At 40.0% G+C, this 19,591-nt stretch overlaps 1 long non-coding RNA gene across 2 annotated transcripts in view; it reads left to right on the forward strand.

Annotated features, from left to right (window-relative positions):
• Nucleotides 1-19,591, forward strand: part of LOC116572103 — a 56,964-nt gene that overhangs the window by 15,797 nt on the left and 21,576 nt on the right. For both annotated transcript variants that reach the window (XR_004278125.1, XR_004278126.1), the window contains one exon: nt 6,340-6,526. This is a non-coding gene — a long non-coding RNA (uncharacterized LOC116572103). The remainder of the gene's footprint in view (nt 1-6,339; nt 6,527-19,591) is intronic.

The raw sequence follows: 19,591 nt of genomic DNA on the forward strand, positions 1-19,591 counted from the left end.
ATTACTTTTTAAATTTCTTTATTTGTTTTTGGTATGTTTAGACTTTACATTTTTTCCTTTATTCAGTCTTGGTAGGTTGTATGTAGTTAGGAATTTCTCCATTTCCTCTAGATTGTCCAATTTGTTGGCATATACTTGTTCATAATAGTATCTTATGACCTTTTTATTTCCGTGGGATCAGTTACAATGTCTCCTCGTCTGTTTCTGATTTTGAGTCTTCTCTTCCTCTTTCTCTCTCTCTTTTAAAAAAGATTTTATTTACTTATTTAAGAGAGAGAGAGCACAAGAAGGGGGAGAGCAGCAAAGGGAGAAGGAGAAGCAGACTCCCCACTGAGCAAGGAGCCTGATATGTGGGACTCAATCTCAGGACCCTGGGATCATGACCTGAGCCGAAGGGAGATGCTTAACAGACTGAGCCACTCAGACTCCCCTCTTCCTGTGTGTGTATGTGGTTTTTTTTTTAGTCTAACTGAGGTTTTGCTGATTTTTTCTTTTCAAAAAGTCAACTCTCAGTTTCATCAATTTTATTTATTTATGTATCTATCTATTTATTTATAAGATTCTTATTTATTTGAGAGAGAGAAGAAGAGAGAGAGAGAAATCATGAACAGGAGGAGTGGCAGAGGGAGAAATAGTTGAGCAGGGAGCCCCTAGCGGGGCTCAATCCCAGGACCCTGGGATCATGACCTGAGTTGAAGGCAGATGCTTGACTGACTGAAGCATCCAGGTGCCTCTCATCAATTTTTAAAAATGTTTTTCTATTTTCCATTTCATTTATTTCTGCGGTACTATTTATTATTTCCTTCTTTCTGCTAATTTGGTGGCTTTGTTTGTTCTTTTTCTGGTTCCTTGAGTTGTAAACATAGGTTGTTTATTTGAAATCTTTCTTCTTTGTTAATTTAGGTGTTTATTGCTGTGAACATCCCTCTTAGTACTGCTTTTGTTGCATCTTATAAGTTTTGGTATGTTATATTTTCATTTTAGCTGAGATATTTTGAGCTGTTTTCCAATTTCTTTTTTAATTTCTTCTTAGGCCCAGTAGTTATTTGAGTGTGTTGTGTAATTTCCATGTGTTTGTGAATTTTCCTATGTTCTTTCTTTTGTTGATATCTAGTTTCAATCCATAGTAATTGGAAAAGATACCTTGAATTTGCTCCATTTTCTTAAATTTGTTAAGATTTATTTTATGACCTAGCATGTGATCTATCCTGGAGAATGTTCCATATGCACTTGAATGAATGTTCTGTTGCTGTGAGGTGGAATGTTCTTTATATGTCTGTTAGGCCCATTTGATATCCAGTGTTGTTCAGTTCTATTGTTTCTTCATTAGTTTTCAGTCTGGATGGTCTATCTATTTTAGAGAGTGAGTATAGAAGTCTCCTATTACTGTAATGTGCATTTCTCTGTCTAGATCTGCCAGTGTTTCCTTTATATGTTTATATTTAGGTAGTTTGATGTGTGTGTGTATACACACATATATATATGTATATATATATTTATAATTATTATATCTGCCTATTGAATTGATCCTTTTATCATTATTTAATTGTTTTTATAGTATTATGTAATAGCCTTCCTGTTGTATTCACCCTTTTATCTTACATAAGGCTTTTGTCTCTTGTGGCAGTTTTTTACTTAAAGTCTATTTCATCTGATATAAGTATAAACACCCTGCTCTCTTTTCATTTCAGTTTGCATGGAATATCTTTCTCCACTCTTTCATTTTCAGCCTATATATGTTCTTCAGTCTAAAGTGAGTCATCTGTAGACAGCATATAGTTGGGTCTTATCTATTTTACCTATTCAGCTGCTTTATGTCTTTTGATTGCTGAGTTTAGTCCATTTACATTTAAGGTAGTTATTGATAGGTAAGGACTTAGTATTGCTCTTTTATTAGTTGTTTTGTAGTTTTCCTTTTGTCTTGTCTTTCTTTATGGTTTGATAATTTTTCGGTGATATGCCTTGATTCCTTCTTCTTTATCTTTTATGTATATAATGTACATTTTTTGTTGGTTACCATGGGGTTCATATTGACCATTTTATAGTTAAAGCAGTCTGTTTTAAGCAGATAGCAACTTCAATTGCATACAAAAACTCTTCAGTTTACCCCCGCATTTACACTTTATATAATCACTATCAGATTTTACTTCTTTCTGTATTGTGTTGAATTGACAAATTTCTGTGGTTATAGTTATTTTTACTACATTTACCTTTTGATTTATATGACCAGTGTTAAAAGTAATTTATTTGCTACTACTGTAGTCTTAGAATATTCTCTTTGTCTTTATATTTACCATTAGCAGTGAGATTTTTGTTTTCATATGCTGTCATTTCATTGATTAGTATCTTTTTATTCATCTTGAAGAACTCTCTTTAGCCTTTCTTGTAGGACTCACCTAGATGAGATAAACCCCCTTAGTTTTTGTTTGTTTCCTACATTCTTTTTTTTTAATTGTCTCTAAGAAATGGACTTTATTTTATTTTATTGATTTAATTTAATTTAATTATTATTTTTTAATTTAAATTCAATTAGTTTACATATAATGTATTATTTGTTTCAGGGACACAGGTCTGTGATTCATTAATCTTTTTTTTTTTTTTTTTTTTTAAAGATTTTATTTATTAATTTGACAGAGAGAAATCACAAGTAGATGGAGAGGCAGCCAGAGAGAGAGAGAGGGAAGCAGGCTCCCTGCTGAGCAGAGAGCCCGATATGGGACTCGATCCCAGGACCCTGAGATCATGACCTGAGCCGAAGGCAGCGGCTTAACCCACTGAGCCACCCAGGCGCCCCTGTGATTCATTAATCTTATATAATACCCAGTACTCATCCTACATTACTTTTTATTTTTTTTTAAAGATTTTATTTATTTGACAGAGAGATAGAGAGCACAAGTAAGCAGAATGCCAGGCAGCAGAGGAGAGAGAAGCAGGCTCTCCGCTGAGCAGGGAGGGGCTTGATTCCAGGACCCTGGAATCATTACCTGAGCCAAAGGCAACCGCTTAACCACCTGAGCCACCTAGGCACCCCACATCCTACATTCTTAAAAGACAGTTTTTCTGGGTATAATATTCTTAGTTGGCAGAGTTTTTTTTTTTTTTAAGTACCTTGAATATAGCATCCCATTCTCTACTGGTTTGCTAGGTTTCTGCTGAGCAATATGTTTTATAGGGTGTGAAAATTTTCCCTTGTGTGTGACAAGTCTCTTTTTTCTTGTGGCTCTTAAATTTTTATTTTTCTTTGAAATTTTTTATAAGGATTTTATTTATTTGAGAGAGAGTGAGAGGGAGCATGAATGAGGTCAAGGAGCAGAAGGAGAGGAAGAAGCAGATTCCCCACTGAGCAGGGAGCCAGACTCAGGGCTTCTCAGGACTCTGAGATCATGACCTGAGCCAAAGGCAGATGTTTCACTGACTGATCCACCCAGATGCAGCCTCCTTTAAACATTCTTAAGCTATTTTAGTTCTTTTGTTTTTTCATATACATTTTAGGATAATCTTATTTGTATCTACAAAAATCTTCCTGAAGTTTTAGTAGGAATTGTGTTAAACTTGTATACAAATTCAGGACTAATTAAAAAAATAAATTCAGGAATAATAGACATCTTTATTATGTTGTGTCTTCTAATCCATAAACATAGTATGTCACAATATTTATTTATATTTTGTTTCATTTATTTCATTTCAATGTGTAGTTTTCTACAGTTCTTTATGCATTTTGTTATATTTTCCCTAAGAGTTTCATTTTGGTGATTGTAAGTTATATTGCATTTTTAGTTTTGGTATACATGTGCTCATTGCTATCTATAAATCTATGATTTTTTTGTGTTTCTCTTGTTTCCTCCAACCTTGCTGAACTTATTTATTAGTCTTTTTCTTTAAATGGGGGAGTCCTTGGGGTTTTCTATGTGGACATTCATTCTCATCTTTAAATAAGGACAATTTTATGTCTTCCTTTATGATCTATGAAAATTTTATTTCTTTTCTTGCTGTATGGTACATGCTAGAACTTCTAGTAGTATGTTGAATGAGCGTGGTGAGAATGGACAGCATTGTCTTGTTCTGAAACTTAGAGGGGAACACATTTAGCCTTTCATCATTTAGTATAACATTACTCATAGGTGCTCTTTTAAAGTTGAGGAAATTCTCCTAAATTCGTCTTTTGATAGAGTTTTATCATGAATGAGTATTGAATTTTATCAAGTAATTTTGTCATTGCTTGATATGATCATATGATTTTTCTTCTTTCATTTATTAATAAGGTGGGTTACATTGATTTTCTAATATTGAATTAGAAATCATCTCTTGCATCTCTGGAATAAACATCACTTGATCATTGTGATGATTAGTTATGTGTGTCATTATATATGTCAACTTTAGTGGACTAAAGAATACCCAGATAGTTGACAAAATACCCAGATAGTTGACAAAACACTATTTCTGAGTATGTCTGTGAGAGTGTTTCTAGAAGAGGTTAGAATTTGAATCGGTGAACTGAGTAAAGTAGATAGTCTTCCTCAATATATGTAGGCATCATGCAATCCATTAAGGGCCCAAATAGAATAAATAAAAAAAAAAAAAAAGCAGAGGAAGGGCAAATACTTGTTTAAAATAAATTAAAGAGGGAAAAAGAAACATAAAGTAGGTGGAACAAATAGTAAACAGATAATAAGATGGCTGATACAGGTAACATCAGTAATTGCTTTAGATATAAATGGACTTAATGCTTTAGCTAAAAGACAGCCATTATAAGACTAGATAAAAACCATAACCCTATGAAGTGTTACTCAGAAGAGATATACCTTAAACATAAAGATTTGAAGATTGAAAGAAAAAGGTTGGAAAAATATATATATAATATTCAACAGACTATACTTTAGAGGAGAAATGTTATAATATTTCACATAGGCAAGATTTTGTGAAGACAAAAGGGTCAATCCAGTAAAAACATAAAACGGTACTGGGAAATTTTAACCTGTCTCTGTCAATAGTTCATAGTATAAACAGATTAAAAAAATCAGAAATCTTTTGGAAGACCTGAACAACATTGTAAACAAACTCGACTTAATTGATATATATAGAACCCTGCATTCAGGAATAACAAGAATGAACCTTAGATTCAAGTACACATAGAACATTTACCAAAATTAACTGTATGCTGGGACAAAAGTTAAATCTCAACAGATTTCAAAATTTTAATCATCTGGAGTATCATCTCTGACCACAGAGGATTTAAGCCTAAAATCAATTATAAAGATAACTAGAAAATTCTTCAAAGTTTTGGGATTAGGCAGTGTGCTTTTAAATTACCTTGGATCAAAGAAGAAATCACAAAATGTTTTGAATCAAATGTTAATGGAAATAAGATTTAGCAAAACTTGGCAGATTCAACTAAAACTATGCTTAGAGACAAATTTATAGCATTAAGTGCAAATCTTAGAGAAGAAAGACTGAAAATAAGTAATCTAAATATCCATCTCAAGATAATAGAAAAATAATAGGAAATTAAGATCAAATAAAGGTGAAGGATTCACGTGATAAAATAAGAAACCAACAAAATAAGATTCAGGTTGGGCGTTCTAGGACATTTGCCACACCTAAATATACCTATTTGAAGGCAAATTTTTACTCATATTTTCAAAAAAAAAAAAAAGAGGTCAAGTTAGAGCACTTTGGCTTGATATAGCAGAAAGACTCTGGCTTAGACATTACCATGCCTGGCTTCTAATCAGGGTTCTGCCGTGATTGAGCCACCTGACTTCCTCACACCTCACGTTTATCTTTTTGTCAAATAGGACTATAGTACCCAACTTATTTCACTGGGTTTTAGATCTTGTTATATTGGGATACATCAGAAGACTAGGTGGAGACTTGAACCTAGAATCCTAGGTTCTAGCCCTGCCTGGGTTACTGACTGTCTGATATTAAGTTACATATGCTGAATGTCTGTTTTCATCTATAAAATAAGAGGGTTACACTCCTTTCTGGCTTTCTGTGTTAGGAAGAAAGATGTCAATCGTTCCTATTTCGCAAGTGAGGTATTGTAAGATAAGTCACTTGTCTGAGGGCACACAGCTTATTGGTCAGTGACGGGGCTAGAAATAGGTCTCCTGCTTCCTGGGCATCTCTCTCTCTTTCCCACTCCCTTTTGATTTATTCATTAATTTGACTAACATATAAATGTCTTTAAATTCTTGCAGAATGTGCTTGACAGAAAAGTGACCATCTTCATGGTATGATTTGAAGGACTGATGGTCTCTAAAGTTTTTGCTGAAAAATCAACTGTTTCCTTGGCTTGCCAATGGCATTTGAAATTCCCATATTTTTCATTTCTTTAAGTTCAACCACTGAAGACCTTATGAAAAAAGCAGTACGCCGAGAAGGCACACAAAATCTACCATCAAGACTTCAACACCAAGGCTTCCATCGCATTGTTCTAGAACAAAGCTGCGAGTCTGGAAATGGAACACAGCAAGGATGTGCGCCATGGCTGCTGGGCTGGCAATTAGTGTCCTCACTTAGTCAGGTAGGAGTGAATCTTACGGGTTTCTCAGTTCGGGGTCAATGTAGCTCATTCATGGGAAGAAACGTCTTATAAAGAAATGAATTTTTAAAATTTGGCCATATGTTCTTTTGCAAAATGGAAACCCGTCATTCAAACACTCAACGCAACTCAGTAATGGTAATTAGTAATTATTACATAATTATTAACACAGTTTGCATGAGAGCAAGTGGTTACTCGTGCCTTGCCCTCAGTCCTATGGCAAGGAACCAATGCTGAACTGTTCCTGGCCTGGCCTCCGGAGCACTCGTGTACATGGAGGAAATTCCAGGTTTCACAGAGGAGGCTAGGTTCTGGGGATTCGTGTGTACTCGGAAGGCCTAGGGAGGGAGTGAGATCTGAGGTGACTCTGGGGAAGAAAGCTGTTTGCTGTTCAGCTGAATACACAGGAGAGGGAGGCGGGGTTGCTAACCTAGTTAAAAAGAAAGGTGGGGGCGGGGTAAGGAAAAAAGTTAGCCTTACTCACAGGAGGAGAATATGCGGTTTCGGGCCATTTAAAGATGAGATTAAATGGGATGGATTGGATTGATGGAATTTTTCCAAATCATTTTGATCTGGCATTTGTTGGAGTGTTTTTTGGATTTTGGTCATTGTGTTTCCTCATAATATATGTGCCAGCGCTGAAGTGTTCAGTGGCCTGGGGAGCCGGCTTCCTGGGATCGCTCTAAGAAGACAGATAGACCTGGTTCTCACCGTGCAGCTATTTGGCCACAGTGAGGTCCCACTTAAGAATATTACCCGGATTTAAGATAATCCTCGGAGGATTTTGGTTCCATTAAAAATTTTGAGCACAGGATAGATGTAATCCTTGATTCCTCATTTAATAAAATATAAAGATAAATTGGTGCACACACACCAGCACCTGAAAGAAGAGATGATTAGAAATAACTCGATGGGAATACATTCAGACAGAAATACATTTCAGATCATGGGGCGGCGTTTCAGGGGCTTGGGGAAATGGAGTTCCCCCTCGTCTTTTACAATCTGATGCAAAAAAGCAAAACAAAACAAAAACCTCTCTCCCACAGGGTATTACAGAAGTCATTTGCACTGATTCCTGTCTGGCGAGTTAGGGAAAGACCTTTAGTACCAACTGACAAACACTGTGCTAGTGGTTTTGGAGGCAAATGAAATGAAAGAGCAGGACCCTGTTTTTTGGTTAAGAAGATAAAGCCTCTGGGAAGATGTAATATATTGCCTATTAGTAATATTATTGTAATCATAACTGCTAATGTTTTCATAGCATGTTACAGTTTCAAGAAAGTTCTGCAAGCAACCTTGCATTTGATTCTTGCTGTGTATGGACTGTTTACTATGTTCCAGATATCATAAATATTCAGTTAAATGACTTCCCTAAATTATTTGACCTTAATGACCTAGTTTCCCAATGCTTTTTTTCCTAAATTTTATTTATTTATTTGACAGATAGAGATCACAAGTAGGCAGAGAGGCAGGCAGAGAGAGAGGGGGAAGCAGGCTCCATGCTGAGCAGAGAACCCAACGTAGGGCTCAATCCCAGGACCCTGAGATCATGACCTGAGCTGAAGGCAGAGGCTTCACACACTGAGCCACCCAGGCGACCCCCCAATGTTGTTTCATGTGAACTTTCTGACTCTAAATATCTTTAAGTACTATCTTTTAGCCAAGTCTATTTCAGCCTTTATATCTGTAGTCCAACATTTTGTGTTGGAAGAAACGGGTTACTTTGTAACATGTACTTTGTATTCTTACTTTGTAATAGATTTTTTTTTCTAAAAGATTTTATTCTTATGTATTTGTAAATCCAACATGGGACTCAAACTCACAACCCTGAGATCAAGAGTTGCATGCAACTGAGCCAGCCAGGCGCCCCTGCCTCAGGTGTTTTTATTTATTTATTTATTTTTTAAAAATAATTTGTATAGTCTCATAGATTCAGAGTAAGACTTGAAGGGACAATAACTCACCCAGATTTTGGGAGGGCAGGTTGAATTGATTAAATGAACTCATTTAAAGAGATAAGAGCCAAAAGGAACAACTTCTGCTCAAGGTTCCAGTACAGTGTGTGTAGGCCATCTGATGGGGGCATCGCTTGAAACTTTGCCTTCTGGGAAGAGTGCTGTCTTCTGGGCTCCCCCAGAGTGGGCTGTAGTGCAACAGCAGCTAAGCCCCTTCCCTCTTATGTCTCTAGGGCCAGAGAATCTCCTTGCAGCTGTAGGAGTGGGGCTGGTGCACAGGTCCTGGAGGGCCCGTGGATTTGTGCCCCTACCTGACGCAGCCTGGCACGTGCTCTCTGAATCTGCTTATGCCTGATCCCTGTTGGAACACTTTCATTTTTAACCAGTTCTTCTTTCTTTTCTTTTCTTTTCTTTTTTTTTCCATTTCAAAAAGGTGATGGTACGATGCCATCTAGGAGAATTCAAAGACCTAATAAGTTCTGTATTTCCTGGCTTAAGGATTAAGCAGCAGTTTCCAAGAATAAATGCTGGTAACAATTGCCCATAGTTGAGCTGCATCTAGGAAATCTGGCTAAGAACTAAAAAGAATTTCAGAGACAGCCAAAATACCTCCAGTGTCCAAACAGCTAAGGCTGGATAAAGCTAACTTGTGAAGGAAGCAGAGTTTGTTTTTTCTTTTTCTATAGTTTTGTACTCAAATGTTTTTGTAGTTAAAAATTGGAAGGTACTTAGATTTTGCTGTATAAACAACCCAGATTAAAATCTTAGCTCTATTATCTTCCAGCTCTATGATCTCAGGTAAATCATTATTATTTTTCAAAACGTTGTTTGTTTGTTTATTTTCATGATCTCTATACCCGACATGGGGCTAGAACTCACAACAAGAGTCACGTGCTTTACTGATTGAGCCATTTCTGGAGATTGGACATCATCATGCTAAACAAAAACCAAAAAAAACCCAAAAAACCCCAACCCTGAAAAAAACATAAAACCAACAGAATATGCATCTGTTGGGTCATTATCATGTGTCTCTTTAGACCTTCCAGCAAATAAATAAGGGAGTCCCTGTGTGGAGAACCCGGATTCATTTTCAGTGTGCATTTGGAGACATGATGTTGCTTCCCTGAACTTCAGTTTCATAAGTTGAGAATATTGGGTTTGATCCCTAAGGTCTTCTCCAGTAAGACAAGTACATGACTTTAGGAAGTAGGAGGGCAATAAATTATATGCTATAAGTTCTTTGCATGGCCGGCTCGGTGTCATTTAGGTCCCCTAGTCACTCTACTGTATGGCCCTGGATTTTAATTTTGGATGGTGATAAGTCGGAGAAAGAAATGGCCAGCCTTCCTCCCACCCTTCCTTCCTTTTTTCTTTCCTTCCTTGTTTATTGGTTCATTGTCCGCCTCTCTTCACTAAAATGTGAGCTGCGGGGGTTCAGCGCCCATGTTTTACCCGGTTGTTTCCCTAGCATCAACAATGGTGCCTGGTGTGTAGTCGGTGCTCTGTAAATATTTGTTCGTTAGAAGAATGAGGTCCATTAAACTGGATAAATCCAACTGTATTTGGACCACGAATAGCCAGACTCCCTGCCAGCAGACGAGTTCTAACAGTTCGTCCGGTCTTCTGTCTAGAACTGCACAGCAGCTGGGCAGGGTAAGTGGGTTTCCTCATGGCCTCATGAGCAGGAAGTGCCACCACGCCTTTAGTCGCTTAGGCTTTATGCTTGTCATGCTGTGCCTTTGGCCTTTTATGTCATGCGGTGGCTTCTGACAGCCCAGACTTTAGGAACCACACATGATGGCGGCTCTGGTCTTGCAAATACAATTCGAGGATTTGTTTTAATTTATGAGCTCTTTGGACCAGTCCTTCCTCGCTTTTGAGAGCAAGTCTGGAGCTGTCACTTTGTGAATCCTCCTGATACGCGTTCATCTCCCATCGGCTGGTTCCTTACACCACCTGGTTTACATGGTCCCCCCCATGGGTTGTCAGCTCATTCGTATGGCGGCTGGTTCTGTCTACAGGGCATCATGGTTTTCAAAGAAGAGATAGTGTTCACCAGCGAGCATGGTGGCAGTTCTTGCTCTGCTGAGATTCTTGAGAGGAAACAGCTTCATGGACGAATGCTTGCTTAAGGCCCAGGGCTAGTGGACTTTCATGCCTTTCTGAGACTGAGTGTTTGGGGTAGGGGGTGATCGGGGGCAGCTGGGACCCCGAGGATGGAATCAAGCATCAGTCTTAGTCGAATCGTAGAGCAAGGGCAAGGGGAGGGTGGAAGAAGGGTGAACGTGTACCAGGGACTGTGCTGTGCACGATTATCTCAGTTAATCCTCTGGCAAAACAGGAGAAAAGCAGTGCTCATTGATTTGTTTATTTTTTATTATTATTTTTTTAAAATTTGGGGCACCTGGGTAGCTCAGTGGGTTTAAGCCTCTGCCTTCCACTCAGGTCATGATCTCGGGGTCCTGGGATCGAGCCCGCATCAGACTCTCTGCTCAGTGGGGAGCCTGCTTCCCCCTCTCTCTCTGCCTGCCTCTCTGCCTACTTGTGATCTTTCTCTCTCTCTCTCTCTCTGTCAAATAAATAAATAAATAAAATCTTAAAAATAAAATATATTTGACAGACTGAGATCACAAGTAGGCAGAGAGCGAGGGGGGAGCAGGCTTAGTGCTGAGCAGAGAGCTGGGATGTGGGGCTTGATCCCAGGACCCTGGGATCATGACCTGAGCCAAAGGCAGCAGCTTAAGGGACTGAGCCACCCAGGCACCCCAGGGGTCATTGATTTAAATACCTACAGTGAATTGGCTGAGCTAGTGACTCAACATAGACCTGACAGACATCAAAGGCCGTGACTTTTTTCACCATAGTGCACTGTGCCAAGAATAGTACCTGATACATCGTATTGAATGAATGAATGAATGAATGTTGACCAAGTTTGGTTTTACTTCTTTGCAATTTCCATCTTGAGGCCTTCTTTTTCATTCTATTCCAGAACTGCTGGCCACTTGGCCCCTCTCCCTAACTTTGGTGCGCTCTGTGGGTCCGCTGTTCTCTTACCTGGCTGATCCATTCTTTACCTTGCAAACTGGGCTCTCCACCCACCAGACCTTCCAGTCTTGCTTCTACTCTTTTCAGGACCTGTGCTAGAGGTTTGCCTCAGTGTTCATGGTGCTCATTGTACCCCTTGCAGGGTCCTTCTTAAAGACGGGCTTTGGCACAAGATAGATCTCCTGTAGCATCTGTTTTGGGGACAGTTGCCGGTAGATAGAGGGGGTAGATTTTGGGGGCGGGGAGGGAATTTGAATGTCTTTCAAGTTGTTGTAGGCCTTCTGCTGCTTCTACTTGTGCCGATGAAACAGAACTGAATGGGGAACACAGGTGTGAGGAGAGCCTATGGTTGGGAGCTAGAAGAGGAGATGGAAGAATATTCCAGCTGTGAGGAAGGAACCATCAGCGGGCAGACCAAGACCTTTAAGCTTCTAATGCTGCAGAATGAAAACAAGATCTGTACTCCAGACTTCTTCCCTAGATTTAATGAATTGGATGGGGGGTTTTGTTTTCCTACCTTTTAAGAAGAAAATGTGATACTGTATATAGCCATTTATCCTAAGAACCTACCCATCATAAATAGGGAGATTTAGGAGCAGAGCTTTGAAGCCTTACAGGCCCCCCAAAGACTGCATCAGTATACTCACTTCACTCCACCGCCCACCTTTCAGGGGCGTCTTCTCACGGGCAGCCCAGCCCCAGGACCTGAGAAGTCTAGAAGCTTCCAGGGCAGCCGCATTAATTGTTTTCAGGTAGCAGGCTTAGGAAAGCCTCTTCTGTGACTTCCATCCTTCAGCCTGCCTGCGGCCCTGGGGAGGGGAAGAGATTCAGTGCTGGCGAGGCCCAGCTCCAGCTAGCTCAGACCTCCGAGGGTTAATTATGCATGCAGCTCTGTCTGCAGAGGGAAGGCGCAAGAGGCAGTGCAGAATTAAAGTCACAGAAGCAGCACCTTCTAGCTGACCGTTGTCCGCCCCACATCCCCAAACGCAGAAATGTGGGTAAAAGCTACAAATGCGGGTCACCGTTTTTCTGTTGACTGTGTGGCAGATTTTCTGTGGCTGGGCTTCTGCATCTTCATTTGGAATTTTTGGCTCTATGTCAGCAATTCTAAGCACCAGAAAATAACCCCTTCTTTCTAAATCTCTCTATTTGATGAGTAGAGCAGGGGAAGAATCCCAGAGATCTAGATTGTTCTATAATTGATAAAGAAGGAAGAGCCTTCTGAAATTTTTTGCACAGTTCTCCAGTAAAGTCACTGCACATACTGTAGCCGTAATCACTGAATTTGATTAGTCATCTATGATAGAGTCCAACCTTGAAATGCTCTCCCTTGGACACAGCGTCATTCGTGTTTAGTTGGTATTTACTGAGTATCTACTGAGTGGATAATCTACTTGCTGCTTCTACATGGAAGGTATTGTCTAAGCCACCTGTGGGTTTGAGACTGAGCAGGAAAAAACGTCAGTGATATTAGTCAGGTCATCATAACTGTAGCCGCCATTCATTGAGTGCCTACTCATTAGATAGATACTACAGTATCTATCTGATTTATGTAACCGCTGCTCTGCTACCCCTCACGGTGACATCCTTGCCAAATGACTATTATCAGAGGGTCTGCAACCAGGATTTGTCAGAGTGGGGGCTGCAGTCCAGGCTCTTCTGACTGCATAGCCTTGGGTCTCTCTCCTGGAAGTCACCTTGCTTCCCCAGACGGACGGGGGCAGGAACCAGTCACGAGGCAGCATCAGCAACTGAGTGCTGAGAACAAAGTGGTTCTGTCCGGTCCACACAGTCTCACTGAGCATGCAAATATCTTGTAGGGTGAGTTTAGTCTAGGCAGACATCATGGAGGCGGTGTCTCCTCGGCAAATCATACAAGGAAGGGAGAATTCACATTCATGGGGAAATCAGCCTGGGCTTGCCTCGGTTTTAATTTGCTTCGGGATCAAACATAACTGACAAATGGAAAAGCTACTCTCCCTTTCTCCCTTCCTGTTCTCTTCAGTAAGGAGAAACTCTAACTTAAAGGAAGGGATCGTCTCCCTCTGGCTCTCTCTTTTTGCCTGTGCCGAGGGAGGAAAACCCATCTCCCTATTCATCTTCTTCTTCCCTCTCCCCCCAGACTGGAGTTCCTGTCCTGTACTTTGTGGTTTTCACTTAACGAATGTTAATGAGATGGCATTGTAATCACCGGATTTTATAAATATCTCATCCACAAATTGGACCACAAAACCCAAATGAGCCAGCTGAGCATCTATATTCCATGAGCCTGTGTTTTCCCCACAGTCTTAACCGAAGGATGTAAAACGTGTTCTTGCTTTGAAGCTGTTCAGGCCCATGGGTGTTAGATGCTGAGGACAACCGCTGTTTGCCCAGCCTGAGTCAAGTGGCTTGTTGGGTACGAGCCTTTCACAGAGTCTGGGGTGATGTAAGGGATTTAGGCTTGATCAATTATACCCTTTTCAAGTTAACGCTAGAAAAATGAGAAATTGATTTTTTTGACGAAACAATATTTTAGAAATTCAGGATATAAAAATGGGATTTGACCTCTCTTATCAAGTCAGCTATCATCATGATGATTACAGTCTACAATTATGCCATATTTTGTATGTCACGGCCTAACGCGATCGGCTTGTCAGATTTGTGCGGGGAGAGGGCAGAGCAATGATAAAGCATCCAGCTGTGCCTGCTTTGTGGTGTGAAGGGGAGAAACCCGGAAGATCCATCTTCAGCAGATTTGCTGGAGTGAGCGTCCTCAGGCGTGGACATCAGAGTCTAACCACCCTGCTTAATCTCTCAGCAGAGATCTAATAGGCAAGAGCTCCACGGGATGATTTTTTTGGTATTTCATGTTTGTACCTGGTATTTCTCATTTTAATGCTTCTATTGTTATACCTAAATCATCACCGAGCAGTAAGCGCAGTGGTAATGTATATTTCAGTCCGTTTCCTCACTGATAGGTTAAACAGCCCTCTGAAGGTGGGATTCAGCCTTACGTATTTTGTATCCCCAGTACCTAGCACGATGCTTGGTCCACAGGAAGGATTGAAATCATAGTCACTGAACACTTGTAAATAATAGCCCAGCCTTAGAGCTGTCTGGAAAACTCCAGCCTTAGAGCCCAGGCTTCTCCCCTGCAGTAATAGAAAAGAAATCCCAGTTCTTTAAAATTTGCCCGTAAAAAATGATGCTTGCTTTGGATAAGGGATTGTTTGCAAGGTGGTTAGTTAATCCAGACATTTGAGTGGTGTGGTGAGTGAAACAAAAAATAAATATAATGGAAGGAGAACTCGAAAAATTTTGTTAAAAACAACCACCATCACCGTCACCTCCCTTCACATATGGGGACCTGAGCTGAAAGCAGAGGCTTTAACCCACTGAGCCACCCTGGCGCCCCCCAATACACTTTCAATTATAGAAACTCTTTTATATGTTTTAACATCTGCCAAGGCTTGTCATTCATTATTAATCGTTCTTCAATAATTTTGGGGGGTTATTTTTGCATCGCTATTTTTTAGGCTAAATTTAATAGACATATTGTCAAGTTAAGTTATTCTTTTGCTTGCTCTCTGCCTCCCGTTCCCAAAATTTGGTTGGAATTTTTATAGGAACTGTGTTAAATCTATTTATTAATTTGTGGGAAAATCGACCAATTTATGATGTTTCATCTCTCCATTTGATGTTCTGTCTCCCAGTATAGAGGCAACACAGCAGCAGGGAAACAACCAGACTAAGAATCAAGGCACGTGGATTCTAGTCTCTGCCCAGTCGTAACTATGTACCTGTCGATGTTGTTTTCTTGTCTCAGATGTTGAAAATATAAACACATTTACATATATGCAACTTCAATACTTACTGTTTTAAAAATGATTTATAATCCTTTGGTAGAATGTAGATATCCTCTCCTTAATTCTAGGGTTTTGTGTCACATTAAAAATGAAATTACAGCTCATTTCTAGAAGACTTCTAAGTCTGTTGAGGAGATAGAAAATTACAAGACACCATTGTTTCTACCCTGCAAAGGAGAATAAGCCAGATAAGCCACAAAATCATCACTTTAAAAACTCATCAGACATTATAGCAACCCAAGTATCCATGGAGGGGTGAACAGATAAACAAAATGTGGTATCTCATACAATGAAATATTCAGCCTTAAAAAGAAAGGAAATTCTGACACATGACAACCTGGATGGACTTTGAGGACAATATGCTAAGTGAAATAAGCTGGTTCCAGAAGGACATAGATCCTTGGCTCTGTTTGCATGAGATGTCCAGAGTACTCAAAGTCATGGAGTCAGAAAGTAGATTGGTTGTTGTCAGAGGCTGGGGAGAAAGAAAATGAGGAGCTGTTGTTTAATGGGTACAGAGTTTCAGTTTGGGAAGATGGGAAAGTTCTGGAGATGGTTGGAGGTGCTGGTGCCACCGCATGAATGTACTTAATGCCATGGAAATGTGCATTTAAAAATGAGTCAAGTGTTAAATTTTACATTATGTATATTTTATTTATTTATGTATTTATAAAGATTTTATTTATTTATTTGAATGAGAGAGAGAAAGCACGAGCAGGGGGAGGGCACAGGGAGAGGGAGAAGCAGTCTCCCCACTGAGCAGGGAGCCCAGTCAGCTCTCCATCCTGGGACTTCAGGATCATGACCTGAGCCAAAAGCAGATGATTAACCAACTGAGCCACCCAGGTGCCCAAGATTTAATATTCCTATCTAAGAATACATCTTAGATGCATACATCTAAGAACAGAAGTTCAATATTATGATACAAAATTGATCTTTCTAAAGAGAAAAATAGACAAAGCTACACTCACAGTTGGTGATTTTTACACCCTCCCAATTGATAAGAAAGTAGACTAAAAATTAGTGATCTAGAGCTTCTAGATCTCTGGCTTGGTGTAATTAATTTTGGTAAGTTCTTGGACATTACTACTTCAAATATTTTTTCTTTCTTTCTTATCCTAATGTTCTAATTCTCTTGGTAGTCTTCTTCTCCTGGTATTTTAATTACACATATGTTGTGCCCTTTGATATTGTCCCACAGTTTTTGGAGGTTGTGGTTCCCCCCCACACTCTTTTTTTCTCTTCATGTTTAGTTTGGGAAGTTTCCACTGACATATCTTCAGGCTCATTGATTCTTCCCTTGGCTGTGTCCAGTTTACTGATGAGCCCATCATGGCATTTTTTATCTCTATTTCTGTTACAGTGTTTTTGATTTATGGAATATCTTTTGATTCTTTCTTTTGCTTACATCTCTCCCCCCACCCACTTATTCTTGAATGCTGTCTTCTTTTCCATTAGAACCCTTAACATGGTCACTATTATTATTTAAAATTCCCTGTCTGACACTTTGACATCTCTGTCACATCTGAGTCTGGTTCTGATGATGGTTTATTCAGACTTTTTTTCTTTTTTCATTTTGGTTTGTTTTCTAATTTTTTCTTGAAAGCCACACATATTATTTTGGGTACTAGGAACTGAGATAAATGGGCCTTTAGTATGAGGATTTAACCTGATTACAATTTGGGTTGTTTTTATATGTGCCATAGCTCTAGGTGCCAGAAGTTGCAGCTTCTTCTAGCGTCTTTGCTTTTGTGTTCTCTTGACTTTGGGTTTCCCTAAATCTTCTGCTCCAGTGAGTACCTGTGGCTTGCAGCTCTTTCATTCACTGGCATTACAGGGCATTCTCCTGGTGTGGGTAAGGTAGGGGAAGGAGGAACATTCTCTAGTCTAAACCTCAGTCGTTTAGTGGACCTGTGTCTCAGGGCTGTGACCTTTACACCTGGTTTTCCAGCGATATTCTTTTTTTCTCTGACCCTTTACTCCCCTACCTGGATACAGCACTCCCAATCTTTTTTTTTTTTTTTTTTTTTTTTGTGCAGCACTGACTCCTGTTTATTGTATTTCCCCCTTTTACGTGACACAGGAAGGCTGTAGGGGCTGGACTGGGAGGAATTCCCTTCCTTCAGCTGGTATGGTGCTCTGCCAAAATCTGTTCCTTAGAAGGTGGACCTTTGTTATAGATGGCTCAGTGGGTTAAAGCCTCTGTCTTCAGCTTGGGTCATGATCCCAGGGTCCTGGGATTGAGCCCCACATCGGGCTCTCTGCTCAGCGGGAAGCCTGCTTCCCTCTCTCTGTCTGCCTGCCTCTCTGCCTGCTTGTGATCTCTGTCTGTCAAATAAATAAATAAAATCTTAAAAAAAAAAAGTCTATATACACTCTAGCTGGGTGTATTAGAAATGATTACTCTTCTTTTCCCCCTTCTGGAGCTGTAAACTGTAGGATCCCTTTCACATGAAGGCTAAGAGTGGGGAAAATAATCTATGGTCCTAGAACTCAGGATGCTTTTGTCTTGGGGTGGGGGAATTGACTGAAAGGGAATACATGAAAATTTCAGGATTCATTGAAATATTTTATATGTTGTTTTGGGTGTCAAAATCATGGGACCGGGGCACCTGGGTGGCTCTGTGGGTTAAAGCCTCTGTCTTCAGTTCGGGTCATGATCACAGGGTCCTGGAATCAAGCCCCGCATAGGGCTCTCTGCTCAGCGGGAAGCCTGCTTCCCTCTCTCTCTCTGCCTGCCTCTCTGCCTACTTGTGATATCTGTCTGTCAAATAAATAAATAAAATCTTAAAAAAAAAAAGTCATGGGACCGAACACCTACAATTTATGTACTTTGTTATATATAAATTACACTTCCGTAAGAAAAAAAGAAAACTAGCTGATAGATATGGAAGAGCAGAGTAATGTTAGCGAAGTGTGCATGGTGACCGTGAGGATACAGATGAACGGTGATCCTGGTACAAGCCTAGGTGAATAGTTTGGGAGAGGCAAGTTGGTATCAATCCTTTACTTTGTGAACTTGCATCAGTCCCTTCAGTTACCCAGGTTTGAGTTTCCTCCTCTAAGAAAAGAAGTAGCTAGACCAGACGATCAGTAAGTAGGGTGATCTTACGTATTGTCCATATCCTGACATTCTTGAGGGGGAGATGCAGCTCTCTTAATAATGATGCCAGGAGAAGAATCATAAAACCACTTCTATCCTGGGCTATGGGGATGAACCATCATCTTCTCTATAAGGGTCTCTAAAATGTTTCAGACCATGGGAGGTGGCAGCCTGGGTATCAGCAGAAGCAGAAATCTAGGAGCTGGATCTCATGAGCCCTTGTGGGTTCTGTTTGATCTGAGGACGTGTCAGAACCTGTCAGCCCAGCTACTTGTAGGGCAGGAAAGGGATTTCAGAAAGGCTTCCAGCGCTTCTGGTGAAGGACTGCTATCTTCCATGTCTGTGGATAAATATTTACTATCTAATAGTAAGACATTGACATTTCTAGGCTAAAAACTATTGTTGAAATGAAGTTAATTTCTCAATAGGATGAGAAATGGGTCCTGCTTTCTGCTGCTCTGATGATATGAGAATAATGGGTCTCCTTTACAGATTACCCCCCTTTTTTTTCAATCTTCAAAGGCAGTTGATTAACTTCTATTTATTTATTTATTTAAAGGTTTTGTTTTGTTTTGTTTTTAATTTATTTGCCAGAGAGAGAGAGAGCGTGCACAAGCAGGCAAAGTGGCAGGTAGAGGCAGAGGGAGAAGCAGGCTCCCCGTCAAGCAAGGAGCCCAATGTGGGACTGGATCCCAGGACCCTAGGGTCATGACCTGAGCTGAAGGCAGCCGCTCAACTGACTGAGCCACCCAGGTATTCCAATTTATTATTTTTTAAAGATTTATTTATTTTTTGAGAAAGACAGAGAGTGGGCAGGGGGAGGGGCAGAAGGAGAGAGACAGTCATAAGTAGACTCCCCGCTGAGTGTGCAGGGCTCAATCCCAGGATCTTGAGATCATGACCTGAGCTGAAATCAAGGGTCAGATGCTCAACCGACTGAGCCACCCAGGCATCCTTATTGACATCTATTTATAAAACTCATAGAGATTTTAAGGTATTAGTGTCATCTCTGTGCTGCCAAAGCTTTGAGGGGACTAAGAAGTTTCTAAGTGACTAGGGTTCTAGCCACTCTGAAATATAATAATGTAACCTTGGT

The sequence above is a fragment of the Mustela erminea genome, chromosome 13, assembly GCF_009829155.1.
Source record: "Mustela erminea isolate mMusErm1 chromosome 13, mMusErm1.Pri, whole genome shotgun sequence".
Lineage (NCBI taxonomy): Eukaryota > Metazoa > Chordata > Mammalia > Carnivora > Mustelidae > Mustela > Mustela erminea.